This window comes from Eumetopias jubatus, unplaced genomic scaffold (genome assembly GCF_037043125.1).
Source record: "Eumetopias jubatus isolate StellerSeaLion01/CBP00866 unplaced genomic scaffold, mEumJub1_p1.0 scaffold_7, whole genome shotgun sequence".
Classification (NCBI taxonomy): Eukaryota; Metazoa; Chordata; class Mammalia; order Carnivora; family Otariidae; genus Eumetopias; species Eumetopias jubatus.
In genome coordinates, this window is record NW_028274813.1 from 50,360,587 (window position 1) to 50,386,022 (window position 25,436).

Genomic DNA, 25,436 nt, shown 5'->3' on the forward strand with positions numbered 1-25,436 from the left:
TCTCTAATATAACCTAAACATTTTCAAGATTCCTTATATATTAAATTGGCATGGATTTGAAATCTCTTTATTTCCATGGTATAAAAGAACATATAATTTTGTATATATATGAAAGTTAATTGTCAAACTATTACTCATTAAATTGCTTATATTTTCACAGTGATTTGAGATAACACCTTAATCAAAACAACCTATATAATAAAATAAGTTTTACACATTTTAGTGTAATATACTTTCTAGATGAGAGCTGAGGCTAGAAAAAAAGCATACTAAAGTTTTTGTTTGTTTGTTTTGTTTTTTATTCTTGGGCCTAACAACGGCTGTTTATTGCCCTGAGAACTTAAAAAAAAAATCCATTTATCAGAACAAAATATATTTTAAAATTACTGAACAATCTTACATGTTATAAAGGACAATATACTCTTATTTTTGACCTGCTTAATGAGTATATGATTAAATCTATCCATCAATATAAGTAGGTAGGCAATAAAATGAACATTTTATTTTTTAAGAATTTTTTTTGGGGGAGAGAGCACTGGGGGGAGGGGCAGAGGGAGAGAGAGAGAGAGAGAGAATCTCAGGCAGACTCCCCACTGAGCACAGAGCCCATTACAGGGCTCAATCTCAGGACCCTGAGATCACAACCCTGAGACCATGACCTGGGCCAAAATCAAGAGTCGGATGCTTAACCGACTGAGCCACCCAGGCATCCCTGAACATTTTATTTTAAATAAGCTTCACAGTAACACTTATATTATGTTCTCACAATAAATAGGGAAAAACTTAAAGCTTATTTAAAAATGTAAATTATTCAGTAATTAAGTAGTGACAGCTTGCTTCTGTATGTGGAATTTCTGATAAAAATCCATATTTTCTTCCACTGTAAAATATTTTCTGATTTCTCATTAATACAGATATGAATTTTTTAAAATAACCATAGAAAGAAATGGTAGTGAGTTGCATGTTTCCAGATTTTTAGTATATATCTTATATGATATTTTAAGAAAATAGAATATATTTGAAATGTATATAAATATTTCATTATGTGATAACAATTATTCTCTCTTTGGGATAGTATTTCTCATTGTTTAAAAAGAATATCACATTATTAAGAAGGAATTTTCTTTCTAGAAACAATATTACTTCCTATATATCATTCAGGAAAGTATTATCTGAGTATATACCCAATAACCAATCTGTAGTACCAAATGAAATCTGACACATCTCATCTAGAGTTTATCTCCATCTTTTCTTACTTTATCCCACTGCCTATCTATATTTTATTTTAAACACTGTAGAAGTATATTCTAATTTTTTCAATATGAAGAAAAATTGATATTCCATTCTTTGGTAATTCTTTCTTTTTACTTTCAAGGTATATGTTTTCCCCTATTTTATATCATTAAATTGATCACTTATTACTTGAAGATTTTATTAGTTTCCATTTGCATCACTTTCCAGACCATTAATAAAGCTAATGTTAAGATTGATCCCTATATAATCTTCCTTCAACTTGACAGTCTGCTTTTTTTTTATTCTTTGTTTTCTGTTCCTCAGCATACTGTAAATCCTGATGACAATTCTCATAGAGTAGGTACTAGGAATTAATTTTTCAAGCAAGAAATATGAAAAATATGAAAAAACCTTAAGTATTATGTGATAATGGATTCTCCTAAAGCAGAACTCTACCATTGCTTGTAAAAGTTATTTATAGAAGTAATCATTAATATTAGAAGAGATTATAATCAATATTATTAATCTATGTTAATGTTTTCTTCTCTAACAGATACTTAATAAGTCAGAATATGATTATAAATTATGGTAAGCCATTTAAACCATTTTATGAAAAGTCTTTACTCTTACTCATTTGTACTTATTTCTGAATGTGAAACTGCTCCTTTTTTGAGTTCCATTTATGAATCAGCACCAACTAGTTCAATGTGATTGTTCAGCTGATCCAAAATTTTTGTCAATTTGCTAATTGTGTATAAAAAATTCTACAGCTCATTTCATAGAGAGACTCACAAATAAAGAACTCTAAACATAGGAGAGGACTCTCATCTAGGTTTAGAGAAGAGGATGTATTTAATGATTAATGCATTGTCAGTTTCCTCTGAAAACTTCAGGTAACCCTCAATCAATGTTCATTAGGTTTATCAAACAATTTTGTTTAATTTATACATTTCCTATTATCTCCTTAGCCATCTGTCTTCTCAAAGATATGTTTTATTAACTGTAATAGTAGGTCTTTATTTTCCTCTTTTGGAAATAAGATTTATATGAATTTCTATTTGTTTTTTCCGGGTAGATGTTTCTACTTTTAAATTACCAAAGAGAAGAAACACTGGTTATATTTGATTTAACTGTATTTGAATAACAATGCATATAATCTTATGATAATACTGATTCACAGTTATACAATTGCTGAAATCCAAGTTAATGAGGTTCATCCAGAGGTTGCCAAATATTTTTAAGACATAGAACACATTTTTCAAATGAAATCATAAGAATACCTCAAAATATTTAACAGATAAAAGTAGAACATCTCTGTGTGAAACAGACTTAAGAGAATGGGGGTCTGGGAGTCTTTTTCCAACTGTATCTCCAGACCTCCATGATTTACCTCACAAACCCTAAGGCGCTTCCAGAGAAAATTATATGGTAAGAAAATCAACTTTGTTTCTTGGGAAAGTGGGCATGGAGATGTGTGGGTTAGAGATACACATTCAGAGGCAAATGTATCTCTAATTCACATTCAGAGGCAAAGGGCATATGTCAAGTGTTAGTGGAATAGTGGTTAAATGCGCGCGCGCGCACAAACACACGCACACACTTGTTCTCGAAGTATTCTGTAGATACAGAGTTGCTCTCAAGGAAGAGTCTACTCTGCTAGCTGTGATATGCCAAAAATACTTTTCCAATGGATCTGAAAATCTTCTATCATAAAGCCTATTTGTAATTAATTCCATATTGTAGCTTACACATAGGACATATGAATCACTTTTGTGCTATACTTATTTTTCACCTGAATTTAATGTGCTCGACATGATAATAGGTTTCATATATCATTGGAATAAACTGCTATTCTAGGGTGCTTTTTGAACAAAATTTATTTTCCTCATTTTTCAAGTAGCTGTACTCGAAAATCTTAAGCTAATACCTAAGCAAATCCAAATAAAGAAATAAAGTACATAAGAAAAGGACATTCTCCCTTAGGAATTACATAATTACATAATTTTTAGGCCACTCTTTAGGCCACTTTGTCCCAGAACTCACAAATGCTGTTTTTTTCCTTCAGTATTTTTTCTATCTGTGTTTCATTTTGGATTATTATGTCTTCAAGTTAATTCTTTTCTTCTGCAATGTCTAATCTATTAATCCCATTTAATATTTTTTTATAATATACTGAAATTTTCATCTTTATAAGCTTGGTTTTTAAAAATGTCTTCCATGGGGGCACCTGGGTGGCTCAGCCAGTTGTGTCCAACTCTTGGTTTCGGCTCAGGTCATGATCTCATGGTTGTGAGATGGAGCCCTGAGTCAGGCTCCCAGCTCGCTCGGGAGTCTGCTTTCTCTCTCTCTCTCTGCCCCTCCCCTTGCTCATGCTCTCTCTCTGTGTGTCTAAAATAAATAAATAAATCTTTAAAAAAAAAACTTCCATGTTTCTACTAAATTTCTGAAAATATGGAAAAGAGTTATTATAACTGTTTTAATGTCCTTTGTTAATTTTTAACATGTTTGTCAAATCTGAGTCAGTTAATTTCAGTTGTTTCATTTGTTTTGGGGTTGTGGTGTGTGAATGCAAGTTCAGAATGTAAATACAGAATATATACAACCATGAAGTAAATTTAATATACTGAAAGGCATCATATTGTCCATGTTGAAGAGAGGATGAGGTTGCCTTGGTTCTTTTAGCACATAGAGACATTCTGGGGGGAACTTTCTTCTTTTACAAGGTTTAGCAATCTATATTAATCTATTTTTCTATATTCTTAACTTATGTAATAATCTGGTGTGTGTGTATATATATGTGTGTATATATATGTGTTTATATCCCAGCACTAGCATAGTGTCAGGTATGTGGGTCTCAATTAACAATTTGTTCAGTAAGTGAATATATACATGACTAGATGAATGAATAAGATGGAGAGGGCTTGGTATATCCATTCAGTGCAGAAAAGTTCAGGGGGAAAAAAATCCTTTCTTGAATGCTGGTTGAGGAAATTAAGTTGAATAATCAGGGTATAGAGTATACTTTAAAAAAATGTGTAGTAACCTCTGTAAAAAGAACTGATTAAAAATATTGTATCATTTAATAAAGGAACTGTCCTACTAGGAATCCATATGAACTCTGGTGTTTTAGGGGACTCTTTTGTTTTTATAATTCATAAGAAATTATGTTTTATGTGAATTGAACCTCATCTTGAATAAATGGACCTTGAAAATATATTCCATTCAACACATTCTGAAAATCAATCATACAAGAAATTGGTGCTCTGGCAATATCCATGAAAATATAATCATATATGATTCATGATCAACAAAATCCTATTATTATATATACACTTTGAGACTAGAAGTGTTTATATCATAATTCAAAATTCCTATATTAATAAAATATTATTACCTCATGAATAATTTCTCAGAAAGTATTTTTGAAAATCTTATTTTCTGAAGAGTAACTCAATATCTACTGGAACATATATTAGTAATATCTTCTTTTATGACTCGTCTATTTTCCTATATAAGACTTCATGTAAATTGTGATTTTTCCTCAGTGTCATTTACCATTTGGATCAAGATAATTTTATTCAGAATTTTAAACTACAAAATTTATGAAAAATTCATTCTAAAATATACTGATTCTCAAATGTATTAACTATCATCACATACATGTATATATATATATGACTATAAAAATTAAAAAGAATACAGGATAATTTTGTGTTATTCATTTAATTGTCATCCATTCTCAAATAGAATGAGAGATTGGACAAAGTATCCATTTTTGTCATTTTATTTGACCATGTGGACTGTCAATTCAGCTTACCTAAAAGGAGGAAAACAAGCCAAAAATAAATATTTGGAAACTAAATTATTCAAATTGGTTGTCAGGATGGTTTATTCTCAATGTTTTCCTTCCTTTATTTGCTGTGCAGACAGACTGTCATCATTATCAGGTTCATGTCCAATATTGGGGTGCCTAGGGCCAGAGTGCACAGAGGTTCACATACTATATTTATAAATATTTGAAAAGTTACAAATTAAAGCAACAATTTGTAATATAAAATATATTTTATCCTTCTACTTTGATAAATATCTTCATAAAAACCTGGACATTCTGACTTGAATTTATACTGCTTGGAACTCTTCCGAGTTCTATGCTGAAGTCTTCCTATGCTAAGGAAGAACTGCTTCCAAATGCCTCTGACCTTCTACTATGCCCCCACTATTTTTATACTCCCAGGACTTTACTCCCGATTCTCAATTCCCCTATGCTCACCAACGGGTGCCTCCTAGCTCCTCTCAGGTTTAGAGGTATGCACCCCTTTGTAGTAGTCAGAGTGCGCTGGCAACAGTCCTTGGGACAGGAAATTCCAGGTTTATCGACATCCACAGAGTGGATTTAAGAGGGGACCAGGATTTCAGGTGGGAGTATCATCTCCTTGACACTTAAAATTCCTTATACTGTAGAGAAGGGGCATGGTAAGAGTCATGGGTGAAGGAATGCTAGATCTAGACCTTCTAAAGCACTGGCCCCAGGGCAGCTGGGTGCCTATCTTCCCTGGGCCTAAAGGAGGCCCAGACTGTAATAAACCTGAATATCTTAGAGTTAACAATATTGTCAAATCACCTTCAATCTAATGATTATGTTTGTTCCACTTCCAAATTATGACTACTTAACTATAGGGGGGAAAAAAATTAACTTTCATTCTGGATAATTAAAATCGTTAGCTAACTATGTGCATTTACATAGACAATACATCTAATTTCAAAACTTTGTCAAATAGAATAAGCAAGTATCCAGGAAAGAAACTTACAAAATGACATGAGTTAATAGTAGGACATTTTTAGTTTGCCAGGTATGTGGTACTTTAACTTTCAATGAAAATTGTGATATACTTTTCAAACAACCTAAGTTTGCAAAGCTACATGATCCAGAAATTGAAGACACAGTTCTAAACATGATGACATATTTCTAAACCACTATTATTAACTATGCAATTTTGCTTATATATGAGAATGAACTATATTTTTATATAATCCCATTGTATTAATACATTTTCTGATTTAATTCTACATTGATGAAGAATTATTTTGAGGTACCTGGCTGGCTCAGTGGGTAGAGCATGAAACTCTTGATCTCAGTATTGTGAGTTTGAGCCCCACACTGAGTGTAGAGATTACTTAAGAAAATTCTTTAAAAAAAGGAATAAAATAATTATTTTCTTTTCATGTTTCTAGTTTCATAAGATACCAGAGAAATTCTCTCAAAATGTCATTTTCTTAAAACTTTCCTTCTCTAAGCAGAAAGAAAGGTATACCGGATAAAAATATAGATCAACACACAGGAATGAAGAGTGCTTAAAATGGTAATGATGTAGACAGAGATGGAAGGATTTTTTAATAATATATATAAATTTTTTTAATTTTAAGATGATTATTTAACAAAAATAGTAACAATATATCATGAGAGAGAAACATATAAAGAACTAAAATGCATGACAACAAATGCAAAAAGCTGAGAGAGAAGGAAGAGAAGTATACTGTTTTTAGACTTTCTCATATATATAAAGTTGGATAATATAATTTGAAGGTTGACTGCAATAAGTTAAAGATACTTAGGGTATACCCTAAAGCAACCACAAAAATAACAAAACAAGAGTTATAGTTTATAAGCCAACAAAGGAGGTAAATAGAATCATGAAATATATTCAATTGATCCAGAAAAAAAAGAAAAAAGAATCTATAAGATGAATAGAAAACAAGCAGTAAGATTATACATTTACTTTATTTAGTTATTTTAAAGGAAAAATTATCGACCCATCACATTTAAAAAGCAGATATGATCAGATCAGATAAAAAAGTATGGCCCATCTATATGCTGCCAAGGGGGGAAAAATATATCAAATACACAATTGTGTAAAAAGTAAAAGTGATATATATTGCTGGCTTCTCTGAAGCTCAAATGTTTAATAAAACTTGCCCTGTTTTCTAACAACAAAGACAGAATCTGCAGCTCACCATAGAACCCATTCCCAGGGGTAAACGTCAAGCACATAACTGGCAAGTAGGTACCACTGGCCCTTTACCAGGTTCCAGGTGGACTTAAATGTATTTATGCATATTCTGGGTTTAGCACTGAATATACCTAGTGACTGAAGACAATGCTCCATATGCTATAAAGGACCAGAACTGAAAATATTGTACCAATTTGAAACTCTTGGGTACCTTTCATCAGATCCAGGCACTCACTTCACTGCCGACTCAGTGCAACATGGGAGAAAAAAATATTACATTCAATGGATTAATGATATTCCTTATTACCCTTAAAGCAATTGACTAAGAGGGGAGTGGAATAGGACAAGTGAAAATCTGTGATAACGGTGGTGCTATAAGGGGTCAAGGGAGACAAAGGATTAAAGAGCTGGCCACAAACTTCTAGTGTTATGTGCTACTGTGGAACATGAAAGTAGCCTGTCATATAAATTATAAGACAGATGTACATTATATGAATTGTTAGGCTCCTGTTGAAATTGGGACACAGGGGATGAAAGATGATACAGAATAAAGCAGAAATCTTCTTTATATTACCATAACTTTCTTTTTCAATGCAGATCTAATATTCCCCGGACCCAGCTACCATTAAGGATCCCAGAGGCTAGCAATTTTTGAAAATAAGGTATTTTGTCAATTAAACTGAATTTACAGCACTCTAGTTTTATCTTTATTGAGAAAATAAGGCAATTTCTTTTTATTTTTGAACCTAAGTATACACAACACAATAAAACAATTAATGCCAAGTGAAGAAATATTAATCTTCCACAAAACTTGTGACCCAAGTCGTAACACTGAAAATCATATGGAAATAAGTCTGCCTGTATAACACAAATTAAGTTTCTAATAAAGTAAAAGCACATGGCTTTGGAATGAAAGAAGCAGGGCTGGCAGTCCCAAGTCCTTTGCTCAGTAGCTCTTTTCATTCATTTGAACAATTAAAATCATATTTTATTTAGTCAACTTTACTTTCCAAATGTGCTTACAAGAGAACCTCGTATGGCACGTGCTCTTTTGCGGGGTGACTTCGCCAACTCCACCTTCAGGAGGTAGGTGGAGGTTTGTCCCTCTCCCCTTGAATATCAGCCAGCCCTCGTGACTTGCTGGTAACCAATATCGTGCAACAGAAGTGGTGCTTTAAGACTCTTGAGACTGGGTCAGAGAGAGGTTTACAGCTTCTGTCTGGGTCCCTTTTGTCATGAAGAGGCCACACTTGGGATCTCCGGGAGATAGTCCCAACTGGCCTCGACTTTGACTCACCCCATCCCAGGAGCCAGACATCTGAGTGAAGTCCCAGGTGATTTGCCCCAGCAGTTAAAATCATTCCCACTATTCAAGTAGAAAACCACTAAGACCTCAGACATCATAGAAAAGACACAAGCCCACATCCATGCCCTGTCTGAATTCTTGTTCCAGGGAATTTGTGAGTATAATATGATGGTTGTGGTTTTATATAATTAAGTTTGGGGTGGTTTTGAGGATTGAAAAATTAAAGATAAGGTTTGAAGATTCCTAATTTATTAAACAGCCCAACTGTCAGCTTCATTAAGGGTTAATTTCCTCCTTTTATTTCCCCTTAGAGCAAGAGCTCACATAGCCACCTTAGAATTGGTACTGCATTAAAAATGTCTAAAATCCAAAAAAGAAATGATGACAAAATATACATCTTTGGATAAACTACAACACACATGAACAAAAAAAAGAAAAAAGAAAAAAAAACTGTTTTAATAACTAATAAGCCTGTTATTTTAAAGTACATAGAGTGAATGAAATAAAAATTCATTTTAATGTATACTCAATTTTTCTATGCAGTTTTGCTCCCCCCCTTTTTTTTAAGGAAAAACTTTGTTTTCTTTAGAATGTTAGAAGCCAGTAATAATGTCAACTTTGTTAGCTCCACAGTTCAGAGAGTAGGCCTTGATTCATAGGAACAGTCACAAGCCAAGTTGGGAGCCTGCAGTTTTCTCAGCATGATCCTTGTGTAGCGAACTCTTCAGGACAACGCTCCATTTCATTAAATCATTTCTCTTCTAACCAACTTAACTACTACTTCCCCACACAGTTTCCCCTAAAAATGCAATCATTTTGTAACTTTCCACTGCATATACTTCTCAATATACAATGTTTTGAGTTTTCCTAAAAAAAAAAAAAAAAGAATTCGGTGGTACCAATTTTGTTGAGGATGGAGTGCCAGTTCTAAGACAAACATGAACTGTCCTTTCTGTAGAACAGGACATGCAGCCCACACTTACTCCCCTTCTTATATTCTGGAGTCACAGTCAAGTTTGTGCTTCTCAAGAGAACGTTACAGCAGATCGGAAATTATTGATGTTTATTGAATTTGAATATTAACATGGATGCATGTTGAAAAACACTCAATTTCCTAAACATAGGTAAAATGAAATGGTAAAAAGATTCAAACTTGGGGCACCTGGGTGGCTCAGTCAGTTAAGCATCTGCCTTCCACTCAAATCGTGATTCCCAGAGTCCTGGGATCGAGCCCTACATGGGGCTCCCTGCTCAGCAAGGAGCCTGCTTCTCCCTCTGCCTCTGCCTGCGGCTGCCCCTGCTTGTGTGCTGTCACTCTCTTTCTATGATAAATAAATAAAATCTTTAAAAAAAAGATTTAAACTTACCTTGAATAAAATGAAAAATAGAGAAAAGATTTTTCTTTAAATAATTATCAAGATGGAGAGTGGATACCTTCCTATAGTTTCCATAGACATCAAGTAATAATTTGTTAATATTATAAACAACTTTATGTTGATAAATTCCAAATCTGTGATGACCTGGACATATTTCTTGGAAGACACAAATTGACTATGATGGTTCAAGAAAAATCCAAAAATATGAATAGCTCATATCATTCAAAAATTTTGGATTCATAATCAAAAACTTTCTCACAAGCCTTATTTCTATATTTCTATTCTACTCTGTACTGAAATAATAGAAGAAACAAAAGCAGAAATAATAGAACAACAGACATGCAGAATGAGAAAGAAATAAAGTGTCTTATTCACAGATCACATGATTGACTATATAATCCCAAGGCATCTACCCCCCCCCAACAAAAAAGCCTCTACCACTAAGGTATGAATTTAGGAAGGTCACAATATATATGATGATTGTGTTTGTTTTTATATGAGTTGAAAAACTGAAATATGATATTTAAGAAAAAAATGGCACTTTCAGTAACATCAGAAAGTTATATTGGAATGAATTTAACAAAAGGCATGTGAGCCCCCAAACTGAAAAAACAAGTTTGCTAACGGAAATTAAAGAACATTTAAATGAATGGAAAGTTTTACTTTGTTCATAAATTGGAAGACTCAGTCATTAATATGTAAATTTTCTGCCAACTGTTCTATAGTTTCAACACAATCTTGATTAAAATATCAATAGGCATATCTACAGACAAACCAATTCTAAAATGTATATGGCAGAGAGAAGGACATAGAATAACCAAGATAATCTTACAAATTAAAAAATGTTGAAAGACTTACACTATCTCATTTTTTAAAGATTTTTATTTATCTATTTGAGAGAGAGAGAGAGTGAGAGAGAGAGAAAGCACAAGAGAGGGGAGGGTTAGAGGGAGAAGCAGACTCCCTGCTGAGCGGGGAGCCCAACAGGGGACTTGACTCCGGGACTCGGGACCATGACCTGAGCCAAAGGCAGATGCTTAACTGACTGAGCCACTCAGGCACCCCTAAACCATCTCAGTTTAAAATTTAATTAAAGCTACAATATTCAAGACAGTGTGGTATTGATGCAAGGATAGATAAAGAGATCAACTGAACAGGAACAGAGAGCCCCTAAATGGACCTACGCATATAAGGTAAGTAGATTTTGACAGATTGCAAAGCGATGCAGTGGGGAAAGAAATTCTTTTCAACAAATGTTGCTGGACCATCTGCATAAATGCCAGGTCATAAACTGCTCAGCAAAAGTCAGTATTAAGGAAATGACAAAAACTAAGTCACAGACTGAGAGAAATATTTACAATGCTTATAAATGACAAAATACTTTCATCCAACGTATGTAAAGAACTTCAACAAATCATTTAAAAACTCCACATAAATTTGGGCAAAATAATTGAAAAGATATTTCACAAAGAAAGATATTTAAATGGGAAATAGTTATATGAAAAGGAGTTCTACATCTTCAGTCATCAGTGAAAGGACATTAAAAATACGACATACAACTTCACACCTACTAGAAGAGTTAAAATTGAATGTCAACACCCATACTGGCAAAATTTGTAGAGCAATTGCAGCATTTATACATTGCTGGGGAAATGTAAAACTGTAAAATCACTTTGGAAAACTGGTGGTTTTTGAATCAAGCTAAACATGTATTTACCTTACGACTCAGAAATTCCACTTGTTGTGTTTACCCACCCACCCCCCCAAAAATAAAACATATACAAGTAAAATAATTGCATATAAAACATTCTACTAGCTTTATTATTAATTGCCAAAAAATGTCAATCAACAAGAGAATGAATAAACAAATCCTGATATGTTCAGAGAATGAAATATTCAGAAAACAAAATGATCTGCTGAATCATGCAGCAGGTGTGAATCTCAACATTAGGTTTGTATTATGTTGAGCATAGAAGCTTGATACAAGCAAGTACATACAGCATGATTGCATTATACAAATTTTGAGAATTGGCAAAATTCATGTATTTTAATAGAATCAGAAGTGTGATTGCTCATAGAAGTTGAGATTAATTTGTAGAGACAAAAGGAAACTTCCTGGGATGAGAGAAATACTCTATATTGTAATATTTCTCAAATACCATCAAATTATACAATTAAATATGTGTTATCACTCAAAGTTAACACATAAACTTTCCCTCAAAAAGAAAAAAACATACAAAAAGTTCAAGTGTTGGTGAAGAAGGCAAAAAACTGTACTTCTATACATTGCTGGTGCGAGTGTAACCTGAACAACCACTTTGATGCATTCCTTGCCAATATCTACTGAAAATAAACATACACAGACCCTATAACCTAGCATTCCCACACCGATTTATCCAAGAAATATGAATGCATATGTCTCCCAAAGGAGATTTTTTTTTTTTTAATTTTTTATTTGTTTATTTGGGAGAAAGAGAGACAGAGATAGCAAGAGAGATCACAAGCAGGGAGGAGAGGGAGAAGCAGGCTTCCCACTGAGCAGGACCCTGGGATCATGACCTGAGCTGAAAGCAGCCACTTAACCGACTGAGCCACCTAGATGCCCCTCCCAAAAGAGATCTAAAAAATGTTCAAACTACTTTCTTTATAATTGACAAACATGAGACAAGCCAAATATCCACCCAAAGAGGACTAGAATTTCTCAAGAGTAGCAATGTTGACATTTCAGACCAAATAATTCTATGTTGTGGAAACTATCTCGTGTATTGTAGGATGTTTAGCAGTACCCTTGGCCTTTTATCCATTAGGTGTCATTAGTAACCCCACCATTAGTGACAATCAAAAATATCTTCAGACATTGCCACACATACCCTGAGCAGGGGAAGTTACCTCTTTTGAGAACCTCTAAAATAAACAAAGATAGCATAGTCACCCACTGGACTATTACTCAGCAATAAAAAGGAATGTGCTATTATAAACATAACAACATGTATGAACGGAAAACAAAGCAGTATGTTGGTAAACGTTTAATTGCTCTCTGAGATGGGGTGAGGAGAGGCTGATATGTAGCCTTTGCTACAATCTCCATGGCTTCCATAACTATTTTTTTTCCCTAACTTTTTAGTGGCATCAGAGTTATGTTTTTAGGGACAACATTTCTAATAATTAGCCTATCCCAAAATATTTGGAAAGGTGGCATACCTTCATTACTAAGTTCACAGGTACTGTGTGACAATTTACTGAGGATATTACATAGAAACTTATGAATCCATAAACTTTGGGGTCTTCTAATTTTGAAATTTTGTAATACTAACATTTGTCTTCAGTATCCACTGCTTGTTTCCTGTTTATGAAACTAAATGGACCTAAACTTTTAGTGATATATATTTTTAAACATGTTCTCTTTATATTTGTAAATTCAATACGTATCTTTTTCTCTCAAAAGAAATTACTGTATATTTTTACAAAAGACATTTATTTATATACCTATATGTGTGCAAAAGAGGTCTTTTGTACTTACAACTAAGTAAAGGTCACAGGAGAAAAGGACCTCATTTAGAAGCCAAAGATAACATTAAGACCATGCTAATTATTTTTTCTTGAGGCTGTGGTGCTGGATTGCTGATAATAAGGATGTAAACGGTGACACCGGATTCTACTATACTTCTAGAGATGCACTAGCAATAGTAATAAACGGTGACACCGGATTCTACTATACTTCTACTAGAGATGCACTAACAATAGTAATAAAGGATTCAAGAAAGGTAACAGCTTTTGACCCTAAAACATTTGGCATCAGTTGGTACCTCAAGCTGAAAGGCCAATAAGCCAATGAAAATTCTGTCATATGGGTATTCTATTTAGATTTTAAGTAAATATCACGTGTGAATTCTTGACATTTGGCCTTCACTTTTCATGTCCAGTTTACTACTTTTTTCCTCTGCAGACTTTTAAGATGGATGCTGCTTAAAACTCTGCTTAATCACTAAAGAATTATTTAGCAGATTTTGGGATTTAGAAGGTTCCCGGATTGAGGCTTTAGTTCCTACCTCATAAACAGTCAGTGAAGCTACCAATGTTAATTTGCAAACTGAGGGTTCTTTTGTTACATAACCCCACATAATGTCAGTCAGTAATTAGGGGGAAATCCCTCTCGATAAACTACATTCATTCACATCACACCATGTACGATTTCTTAGAAAACAAAGGAAATATTGGGCTCCACCCTTTTCTTCTTATTAGTTGGAGAACATAAATTAAATTAACATTAGTAAAATAGACTTGTGAATGACCTTTGAACATCTATGTTATATCCTTCAGTAGAATTACAAATATTTAATTTCAAAAGTATTTCACAAAAGTTCTTTATTTTCATATACCTTAATCTTTAAATTCCACTAACGTCCTCATCAGTCTCCCCAGGTAATTAGCCTCTTGTGCACTGAATAACAATGCACAATATTTTTATTTTTTTAATTTTAAATATATTTTTATAATTAAAAAATACTGAATACAAGAAAATATTTTATATAATTCACCAATAAATCAAAACATAAGAAAAAGTCTAATGGTTTTGATTACACTGAAGTAAAAATATCTTTATTAGAAAGGACACCATAATCAGAATGAAAACGAGGAGGAAAAAACTGCAAAGCAAAAAATTCTCATAAATCTAATAGCAACTGGCCATTGCTATTTCCAAATTGGCTTTCAATTCTAATATTTCATTTTATATTCACCAATATCATATGAGAATGTGTTTAAGTCCTCACATTATTGAATAGTCTCAAATTTTAAAATTTTTGTCAATCCAGTAAATGTTAACAGACATTTTAAGCACGCATAAAATTAGGTCTTTTCACCTTTTATTTGGCATCTGTCCCTTATCTCTATGAACCATTTGTTCACTTTGAGGTTTTAATTTCATGATCTCCCCTGATGTACCTTTTGTTTCTAGATTAATAAAAAGCTATAATTTGCGATGAAGTATACATTACAGATATAATTGTAAACAAGATGCATAGTTCAATAAGTATATTATTGGGAAAATTTTTAGAATTTGAATTTTATCTGAATTAAAGGTAAATTAAATATATATATATTTTACTGTTCTTTAATTTTTTTCTGTAATTTTGAAATGAATTTGAAATAAATAGTAAAAAAGGAAAGCAACAATGCAAAATGTTTTCAAAAGGAAGGAAATTGACATTGGTCTGGAAGCAACACTTCATATATATATAGATGTTTAAAGGTCTCAGCTACAGCAAAGCTGTTTGTTGTGTCATGAAAGCAAAGCATCAGCCCCTTCCAAATAACGGAACATAGATTATTATACTTGGTTATAGATGTGACAGCATGCCCTTGATATGTGTTCAGAGTACCATACTATAGCTGTAGTGAATAGACTTATTTCTTTGAAAAACTTAGCGCCAGGTGATAAGAAATCTTATTTCATGTAACTTATTAGGCATTGTAAATATTAATTTGCACCTTTGCCATTGCATGCCTAACATAGTTATTTAGCATTTCTTCAAACTTTGTAAAGCTCATAATATTAAAGTCATCTCAAGACATTCTCAAAGATATGAAATGCATTGAACTTTCTTATAATTCAGACCTAAATGCAATTTGCTTTATTCGGGGTCTTTCTGCCTCACTTCTTCAGAATATGACCATAATCTCCCATAATTATGAAGTATTTCATACATTGAGCAAGTTTTACAGCCCACTAAAAAGCTAATTAATGTTAAGTTCAAATTGGTTCTCTTACACTGACATTGCTATGAGTAGTTGGCTTGGCTCAAATATAAAGTGCACTTTCCTTTTTGACCTTATATAACTGAATGCAAGGGTAGCTCATTAAGGGAATTTTAGCATTCTACTTGCATGGATATATTACTAATGCTTGGCTTTCAGTGGCAAAAAGGAAAGTGGGGGCAGGGGGCAAAATAGTCAAAGTTCAGACAAGGTCAAACACCACATGCAGTTTAATGTCTCTCTTAGTTTGCTCTTGACATTGGGCAGGAAGCAACTCTGGAAGTCAGATGTCATAAAGGAAAGTGCTTATACTTTCTTCCCTGTACTAATCTTTCTAATTTTGTTCTCAGTGCATTCAACCTAAGGTTATTTAACCTTACTGAGAATTTAGACAAAGCAGTATTCTTGCTGTGCCTTCTAAAGAAATGTATTTAAGTGTATAAACACACACACACACACACGCACACACATATATATAAAATACATCTCATGGCCCTTCAAATCCTCCAGGTCCCAGCCCTTCTTCCAGTCTATTCCTGCTTACCACTTCTTCACAGGCTCTGACCAGCTTTGTGAAGATATATTGGAAAGCCCTTTGCCTCATACTATTGCCCTGTATTTCTTCTGTCCTCCTCTAGGATGCACAGGTTACCTAGAACCATGAGGAGTTAACATCCATGAAACCACTCTACTTAATGAGGATAAATTATTCTCCTTTCCTTCCAGCTGCAGGGAGTCCTGAGCTAATATCGTAAGACTCCTCAGGAGGTCCACCTGGATAGAGCTCATGTGGCCAGTAGCAGATGCCAACTTAATATTGCATCCTTGGATGGTTTTCTCGTTCCCCTGTTTTGTTTTGTTGTTTCCTTAACTTCTGCTCCCTGGGATCATTTTCCAAATAAACTGCCTGCATGTTAAACTTTCCCTCTGTCATAGCTTTCAGGAATTGCAGACAAGACATAGAGTAATGGACATATGGAGAGATTTTATTAAATATAATTATCTTGTACTTTATTGTCTGACAAATATTCTGAAAGTTGTTTCTAAGTTTGTTTGTTTTTTAATTCCACTGAATGGTAATTTTTTTCAAGTAAAGGACTAATATACCAATGTCAACATTTTTTAACAGGTATGAATATTTAAAATAAATATCTTCTTAGCATCCTAGGTTCTAAAATTTTGCCTGCATGTGAATCTAAGAAATGCCATTTGCTAGAGGTATGACTTTGGCAAGTTTTTAATGTCTCTGAGCCTCTGTTTCCTCATTTGTAAAATGGGGACAGTAATAGCATACTAGAAAGTTATACAACAGTAGTCCCCCCTTATCCACAGGGTGTATGTTCCAAAATCTCCAGTGGATGTCTGAAACTGCAGATGGTGCTGAATCGTATATATGTTTTTTTCTATACATTGATACCTATGATAAAGTTTAATTTGTGAATTAGGCACAGTAAGAGATTAACAATAATAAATAATAAAAAAGAACAATTATAACAATACACTGTAATAAAAATTATGTGAATGTGATCTGTCTCTCAAAATATCTTCTTGTACTGTACTCACCCTTCTTTTGATGATGTGAGGTGATAAAATGCCCATGTGACGAGATGAGAGTGAGGTGAATGATTTAGGTGTCATGACAGAGAGTTAGGCTCCCAGTGACCTTCTGATGATACATCAGAGGAGGATCACCTGCTTCCAGATCGCTGTTGACCATGGGTAAATGAAACTGCAGAAGGCAAAGGAGAGAACTGCTGTAGTGGCGTAGTAAATAATGAAGTGCATTATACAGCCCTTGTTGCATAAAAACCAATCCCACACTGAGTGGCTTAAATAGTAACCATTCAGTTTGCTCAGGATTCTGCAACCTGGGCTGGATTCTCAAAACATTTCTTCTGCTGCTCTCTCTTGGGATCATTCATTAAATTCATAATGTATTCATCCAGGGGTTGCAAAGTTGGATAGTTCAAGATGGCCCTACTCACATCTGTGGTGGACCACTGGAGTTTCTTACATTGAGGTAAGCAGCATTTTAAATGAGAGAGAGTGGAAACTATAAAAGCACCTTGAGGCTGAGGCTGAGAAGTAACAAAAATGTTATTTCTGCCACTTTCTATTGCTCATAGGAAATCACAGGGATTGGAAGGAGAGAGTAAACTCCACATCTTAAAGAGAGAAGCAACAAATAATATGTGGCCATTTTTTAAGGTATCCCCCTCTGGGCTAGTGTTTATAAAAAGCTAAGAACAGTACCTGGCACACAGTCTCTACTATTAAAAAAAACACAACTATTTCCACTAAATTTTTTACTACCGTTTTGTAAAAGAGCATTTTTCTTAAAATACAGGAAATTCATTATCTAAAAGAATAATTCTATTTAATAAATGTGAAAACTGAGTATCTTTCCTTATCTCATTTCACACAAAATATTAAGTACATATTTATAGATACATATGATTATGTGTATACACACACACACACACACACACACACACACACAACTAAGACTAGTCCCAGCACCAGTGTTTAGTAATTAGTGGTCAAAAGCATCATTTTTCCTCTTAAAATCCAGTCCTACGGAGTCCAGTTTGCCTAGTTTTTGAACAAAAGTTCTTATCACAACATGGCCATTCCCAGGATCCGCATATAATTTTCTGCCTCATCAGACCTAGAGCGGCCAAATATAACAAGAGCACATCTATTCTGCTTGGGAATGGAAATAAATTACAGGGTTGGAATTGTGTGGTTCCCTGTTCTGCAAAGGTTCCTGAGCTTCCTGTGTGAGTTCGGACATAACAATTCTAGTGATGAGCATAAGACACGTAAGCTTTTGCTTCAGAACACACTGTCAAATGTCAAGCTCCATTCTTGTTCTGAGTTCTTGCTTCTCTCCTCAGTGTAAGAATAACATCTTTCTTGGATGGTTTTAAATAATGGATGATAAAATTATGTATATATTGTAGATGAATAGGATTGACTATGCAAAAGATTGACTCTAAACAGCAATAAAAATCCACCAGACACTCTAATTCCTATCCTAACATTGTGTATCTTGTGACCGTGGTAGGAATCAGTTAAAATCTTGTATAATCTAAAGAACCCACCTTTCAATTATTTATGATTCAGAATTTTTCCAGGGCACCTGTATCTGCCTTCCAAAATTGATAGAAAGCTGATAACATGCAAACTCCAAATAATATGTGCCTAATTACCTGGTTCTTGCAAAAGAAACTAGAAGGATCATATGACTCTAACTCCAAATCAGCTCTGATACTACTTAAATTACACTACAATTTTTACTTTGAGTGCTTATATAGCAAGACTTGCTTATCCAAAAAGTTGGACTTGGTGAAAAGTGTTTAGAATTCCTGGTTTTTTAATTACCCTTATTTCATCTGGTATATATTTTCAAAATTTATAGAAAAGCATCTGGGTCAGATTTTTCCAAGTGTAATTTGTATTGATGAGGGAATTTTTTTAATATTTAGGAAATTTTTTTCAAATAATACCTATTTTTTTGTGTCTTAGCAGAGACAACTGGGAAAAGAAAGAGCTAGCAATTCAAATCATTGAAACACTCAGGTTAAGAAATCCAGTGATTTACAAATTATTCCTGGTTATCAATAGTAAGGTCTTACTTGGGTGTTAGTCATTGAAAAAAAATTTTGTTGCTAACTTTGTGTTATTTTTCAAACATCATTACCAAGGTAGGACAAATCATTTATATCATGAATAGTCACATGGTCTTATGTAAGAAAGGTGAACAGATGTAAATGCAGGTGGATAGCAGAGGATTAAAAAGAAAATTCACCAATTCACCACGTTGGCATTTCTATCTAACAACCTTTCAACTACTTATGTAAATGTTCTTGGAACAGAAGGTGGTTTAAATTTGAGGAGGAAAAAAGCCACATGAAGATGGTTGCACTGTTTTTGAGAGAATTTGTTTTCCTCGCCGGGCTTACTCAGGAATAAAATGTTTCCTTCTAAATATGGAGGTTTTTAAAGGAAAAGAAAGGATCCTTTACAAGACGACTGGAGACAAAGAATAAAATGCCACCATAAGAAGCAAAGTTATAGTGGGAGCAGATGACTGTGGGATAGAAAAGCAAGGAATGGAAGTGAATCGTAAGTTGTATAGAAGAATAAGAGAGTAGCCTATAAGAGAGAGAGGGCAGAAGGGGTGGAAATCAGGAAAAAATGAACCTGGAGGCCTATGTTGCAGGTATAAGAAAACCTTAGAAATAGTGGCGATAATAGGACAGTGAGATATTTGTGGAAGCAGCATTTAAGCCCTCTGAAACAAGCCAAGAGGAAAGACTACGGATAAATCAAGACAGTTTTTGAGGGACCATACCACAGTCCCAGTGAGCAGCATTTGGAGGCCAAAATTTAACTCACCCCTGAGTACTTCTGTAATTGGATTTGGAATATTTGCAGTGGTAAATAGTCTACTAAAAATATTGATTGGAAGAATGGTGCAAAATGGAAAGCCCTAGGAATGTACAATATGACCCAAAAAACTGGGGCTTAAATTCCAGTTCCAGTTCCTAATAACAATGTGACCCTGGGCAAATTATTTCAACTTTATGCACCTCAATTTCCTTATCTGTGAAATGACATTTTAACTGTCTCATTCTGTTGTGAGTAAAATTATTAAGTCTAGTAAATTGAAATAATTAGAGATGCCCTATCTGGGCACTGCTTGGAGGAGAAATACTTACTCTTGAGGAAATATAATATTCCTTCAAATCAGTACTGTGTTGTCCATCACTGTAGATTTCATCTTCCCTCTTATTTCTTAAAATTAGGAAAGTTTAAATAAAATGATGGAAGGGACTGAATCTAATATCATTAGAGTATTTAAATTTGAGGAATAATTTTATCACAGAATTTAAAATAGATTTTTAGGAATGCTAGGCAAGAAACTAAGTCTTTATTCCTTTTATAGTTCAGACTATAATACAGCAATTTGCTCTTTTATTTTCTCTGTTTTATGCAGTATTCTTAAAAGGCAAGTGAGCATTAAAATCCTATTAAATAGTTGCATAATTAATTTTGAAGCTTATATCCCACTTTCTACTGTAAAACTTTTGGAATATAGTCCCTTAAAATAATTAGAAAAAGACATGTTTTTCCAACTTCATAAACCAAATGTTAACCTAATGAGTTTCTTAGGGTTTTGGTTTTCCTTTGAGTCATCAACATTGAATAATCAAGCTCAGAGATTTTCCTACAAGAGAAGTTACTTTTGTTTTTCTTTACTCACCACCCACTCCACAGCCCTTCCAGCTGAGAAAAGAAGAAACTTTAGAACATCTTCTATACTGTTTATTCATCCATAGTGGAATTTTGGTAATTCAGGAAAGGCACAGGTGAAAACTATTGGGTTGTGATATGATCAGATCTCTATTTTGGGGCTGTCACTCTTGGCAGTCCTCGGGATATATTACACTGGTGTGAAGATGGGTAAAAGGGGCCAGAAAAGAAATGACACAATAGCTCAGAAGGCAGACAGACTAAATCATGAGATCATTCAAAGCATGAGCAGCATATTACTCAGCCTTGTATTTCCTTGTACACAATCAATATAACAGTTCTTGCATTAATGTAATTAAAGACTGAACTAGAACTACTTGAGTGGGATTGCAAAGAATCTGAGATTTAAGAAATGGTAGATTGCTTGCCAAGCAGCATCGGAAAAAACGATTGGCTCATCAAATGATAAGACAGTTGATTATGAAGCTTCAGGAACATATAACTAGGAGAATCAAATGAATGAAGAGACCAAGTTTAAGAAAAAATGGAAAAGTAGGAGCAAGTTTGGGTATGGAGAATGAACTATTTTTACAGGTTGAATTTGAGGCACCAAGACATTGAATGAAAGTGTCTAGCACTGGGAATGGGGAAAAGATTAAGACTGCACAAATGTCCTTACAAAGTTAATTTATCTAGAGCTAGTTAGTGACTTAAGCTTCTTTGATCTGACTCAATGCTCTTGAACAATCTCCTCAAATGTCTTGGGATTAATTTCCCTGTTATCATGGTTAGTTTCAGACTACCAGTTCTTAAGAGAGAAGTTGAAAGAAAAATGGGAACTTATTCTCAAACAATGTAATGTGTGGATGGCCCTAAGCCACAGAACTTTCCCTTCTGTTTTCTTCTTGTACTACATCCAAAATATAAATATGATGTTCTTTTCCTGTTTGGCACTTTCAAATGTCTCACTCAAATATAAAAAACCCAACTCTACTGTATATTCCATTAGTGATTTTTATGAACTATAAAGGGTCCACTTTTCCCAAGTTTCTAACACTTGTACTTCCTCAATTACCCTTTATTAGTTAAAATAAATTATAGCAGCAATATCATTCTCGTGACTTCCCCTATTTTCTAAGATAATTTTCTCTGAAAGATGAGTCCTTTGATTTCTGCTTTTGCTACATGTAAATTCCAGTAGATACCTACTGTGCCGTACAGGATATTATTTAAGAGCATCATCTTGGGAGCTAGATTGTCTGGGTTCAAACTTTGATTCCATCCTTTGCTTAGCAAGTTGGTACTAGAAATTATGCAACCTTCCAGAGTGTCAGTTTTTTCTTCTCTACCTGAGTATAGCAATAACTCTTATTCCATAAAGTTTTGTGCTGTATATCTTATGTTTGCCCACCAGATTCCCCTCTTTACTTATCCTTAATCTACTCTGTGCTTAGAGAGGCTTACTAATATGAACCAAATCATTGAGGTCTCTTGCCTTCTACCTTAGACCAGAGATGTAGATGGTGGGGGTGTGATGTAGGCACATTTATCTTCCTCTCTTTTTTCCAGGTTACTGTAGATTGGCTACAGTCACATATCAAAGACCACAGCTCCTGGTTGGCAACTCTCTTCATATAGTTACATATACCAAGTCCAAGCAACTCCATTTGCCCCTTCAGACCTAGAGAGGGTAAGTCCCCCCGCCATGCAAGCCCTTCATGAAGTAGATTCAACTATCCTTACATTACCCGTTCTGAGTATGCTATTACATTCCTGTTGGCACCCAGAAAGTAATTGAATGGATTAAATGAGGCAATATATGTCAAGTGCCTGGCACAGGGTAAGTTCTATACAAAGTGTTAGGTATTATTAGTATTCCTCGGTATCTAAAGTGCTTCTGACATAACTACAACTGTCATTTATGTAGAACGGATAAGTTTCTCAATGTTTAACATAAAATAAGTATTTTAATACTATAACCTGATGAGGTAGCTTCTATTATTATACTTTACCAACAGGGAAACCAAGGAACAGAGATACTAAGTCACTTGCCAAAGAACATACCCCTAGTACATGGGCAAACCAGAATTTAACTTGTGAGTCAGGCTTCAAAGTAATTTCTCTTAATGCTGTCTATTTTGTTCCATCTATATCCTCTATGGAGCCAGTAATTCTGCCAAGATCAGAGTGCTGGTTATAGCAACCCCCTCCCCATTTCCCGGTCACAAGTGGGAAATGCCCCACTAGTGGTCAAGCCCCAGAGATGGCCCTGGGATTCCTGTGCGATGAGAGTGGAGTCAGAACTCCCAACAAGTAACCCACAACACTGGGGAAGATGGATATTTACCCTTGGCTCTCTTTACCCACTGAAGCACCTGTAAGCACAGAGAAGACCTCAGCCTGGGCAAGGGGCAATGTGGTCAGGTGTAACTTCTCCTCTTACCTTTCTTTTTTCTTTTTTTAAAAGATTTTATTTATTTGAGAGAGACAGAGAGCATAAGCAGGAGTAGGGGCAGAGGGAGAGGGACAAGCAGACTCCCTGCTGAGTGGGGAGCCTGATATGGGGCAACAGAGGGCAACCCAGAGGGACTGGGGTCAACATGGCGCTCAATCCCATAAGCCTGAGATCATGACCTGAGCCAAGTCAGACACTTAACCAACTGAGCCACCCAGCATCCCCTCCCCCGCTGCTTACCTTTCTAATGTAGTCTGTCTTGGTCTCTGTGTAACAGGAGGATGCTTCAGCCTCACCGCCATGTTCTAGGATTCTCTCAGTGGTATCCATGAATAGTTGTTCCTTGTTGTCCACCTAAAGGGGAGCCAATTGAGGAAAGAACAATGTCTCCCACCATGTTGATGATATCACTGCCTTCTGAGACAGTCATTCTGAAGTCTATTTTCACTCTGAGTGTCTTTAGTATCACTCTGTTCCTTTCTTCATTTATCTCCACACAAAAATAAACAAAAATACCTTTTTTTTGTTTCCATGCATCCTCAGAGTTGATATTTGGTATATTTATCTGATATAAAATTTCTTGACCAAATTCTAGATTATCATGGCTTCTAAAAAAACAGTTGACATGAATGTATTCATACATGCACAGTACACCAAAGAATAGAAGAAAGATTAAGAATTTTAAGCTCATGTTTTAGTGATGGAGCTTGAACATGAACAAAACAAAAATCATATAACCTTAAATGGTGTTAGTACAGAAAAAAAGAGATAGTTATTGGGTTAATTCAAGCATCTTAGAGAAAAATATTGGAAAGAAATCTCCAAGTGCAGAGCACTTCTTGCCATTTCAAAATATTAAACACCATAACATGATTTCAGACATAACTCCAAAATTCAATTCTAATATCTTACTGCTTTGAAATAAGGAGTATCATTTAATTTTTATTGGATTTAAACAAGATATAATTATCAAATAATAGCATATATTTATAGTACATATTCAAAATGTTATTGATTCAAACGTATAATTATTTTATTTCCTAGGTTGATTTGTACTATATTTGTCTTAATAGTGTTGCTTTTTATGTTTTTCTCAAGTGGAAACAACTTGACATTTTAGACATGAAGGAATACTTGCTCTTGGGAAATAACACTTTCCTTAAAATATAATTGTTTATTTACTTTTAATTAAATATTTAATACACAGAGATTTATATCATTATGATCTTTAATGAAAATAAATGTCTATTAAAGGCCTACTATGTGCCAGGTATTTTGCTAGTTAGTGTCATAAGAATTAAAAATAAAGTTCGGGATCTGCTCCACAAAGCTTAACATCCAGTAGGGGAGATTAAATATAATAATAAAACATTTCACTAATGGAAGAATGAAATTCCCTGTGGGAAGCCCCAAAATGAGAGACCTGAATAGTGACTGAAAATTATCCTGGAAAGGTTAAAGGAGAATTAATCATTTGAGCTGTGTTTTTTTGTTTTGTTTTGTTTTAAAGATTTTATTTGTTTATTTTAGGGAAAGAGGGTGTGAGCAGGGGGAGAGAGAGAGAGAGAGAGAACCCTCAAGCAGACTCCCTGCTGAGCATGGACCCTGGGATCATGACCTGAGCCAAAATCAAGAGTCGGACACTTAACAGACTGAGCCACCCAGGCGGCGGTCATTTGATCTGTGTTTTTAAAGTTTTAAAAGATTTCAAAAGGGGAGAGCATGGGAATGAAATGAGAAGCAGTACAGTAAAGAGAACAGCTTAAGTTACAAGGGCATTGTCAAGGAAGTTAAGGGCACATTCAGCCGATCAAACTCCCCTTTTTCTGGAGTTTATGGTATACTAAGTGGAACAATCGAAAGGAAGCCACAAACAGTAGCGTGGTGACAAACCATCTAGATTCTTGAATGCTAGCCAAGAAGTTTAGGTTTCCTTGTTGAAAAACTGAGTGTTTCACCTTTAGAAAATGTGTAACCTCATCAGTGTGTAGAATAAATTGAGGGCAGGAGAAAATAGTGACAGAGAGACCAGTAAGAAGGCT

General features: G+C 34.4%; 1 long non-coding RNA gene across 1 annotated transcript in view; it reads right to left on the bottom strand.

Moving 5' to 3' along the window:
- Positions 1–17,250: 17,250 nt before the first annotated feature.
- Positions 17,251–25,436, bottom strand: part of LOC114207677 (uncharacterized) — a 100,551-nt gene continuing 92,365 nt past the window's right edge. Inside the window, exons 3-4 of the long non-coding RNA XR_003608906.2 lie at positions 23,635–23,748; positions 17,251–17,409 (exon numbers count right to left, since the gene is read on the bottom strand). This is a non-coding gene — a long non-coding RNA (uncharacterized LOC114207677). The remainder of the gene's footprint in view (positions 17,410–23,634; positions 23,749–25,436) is intronic.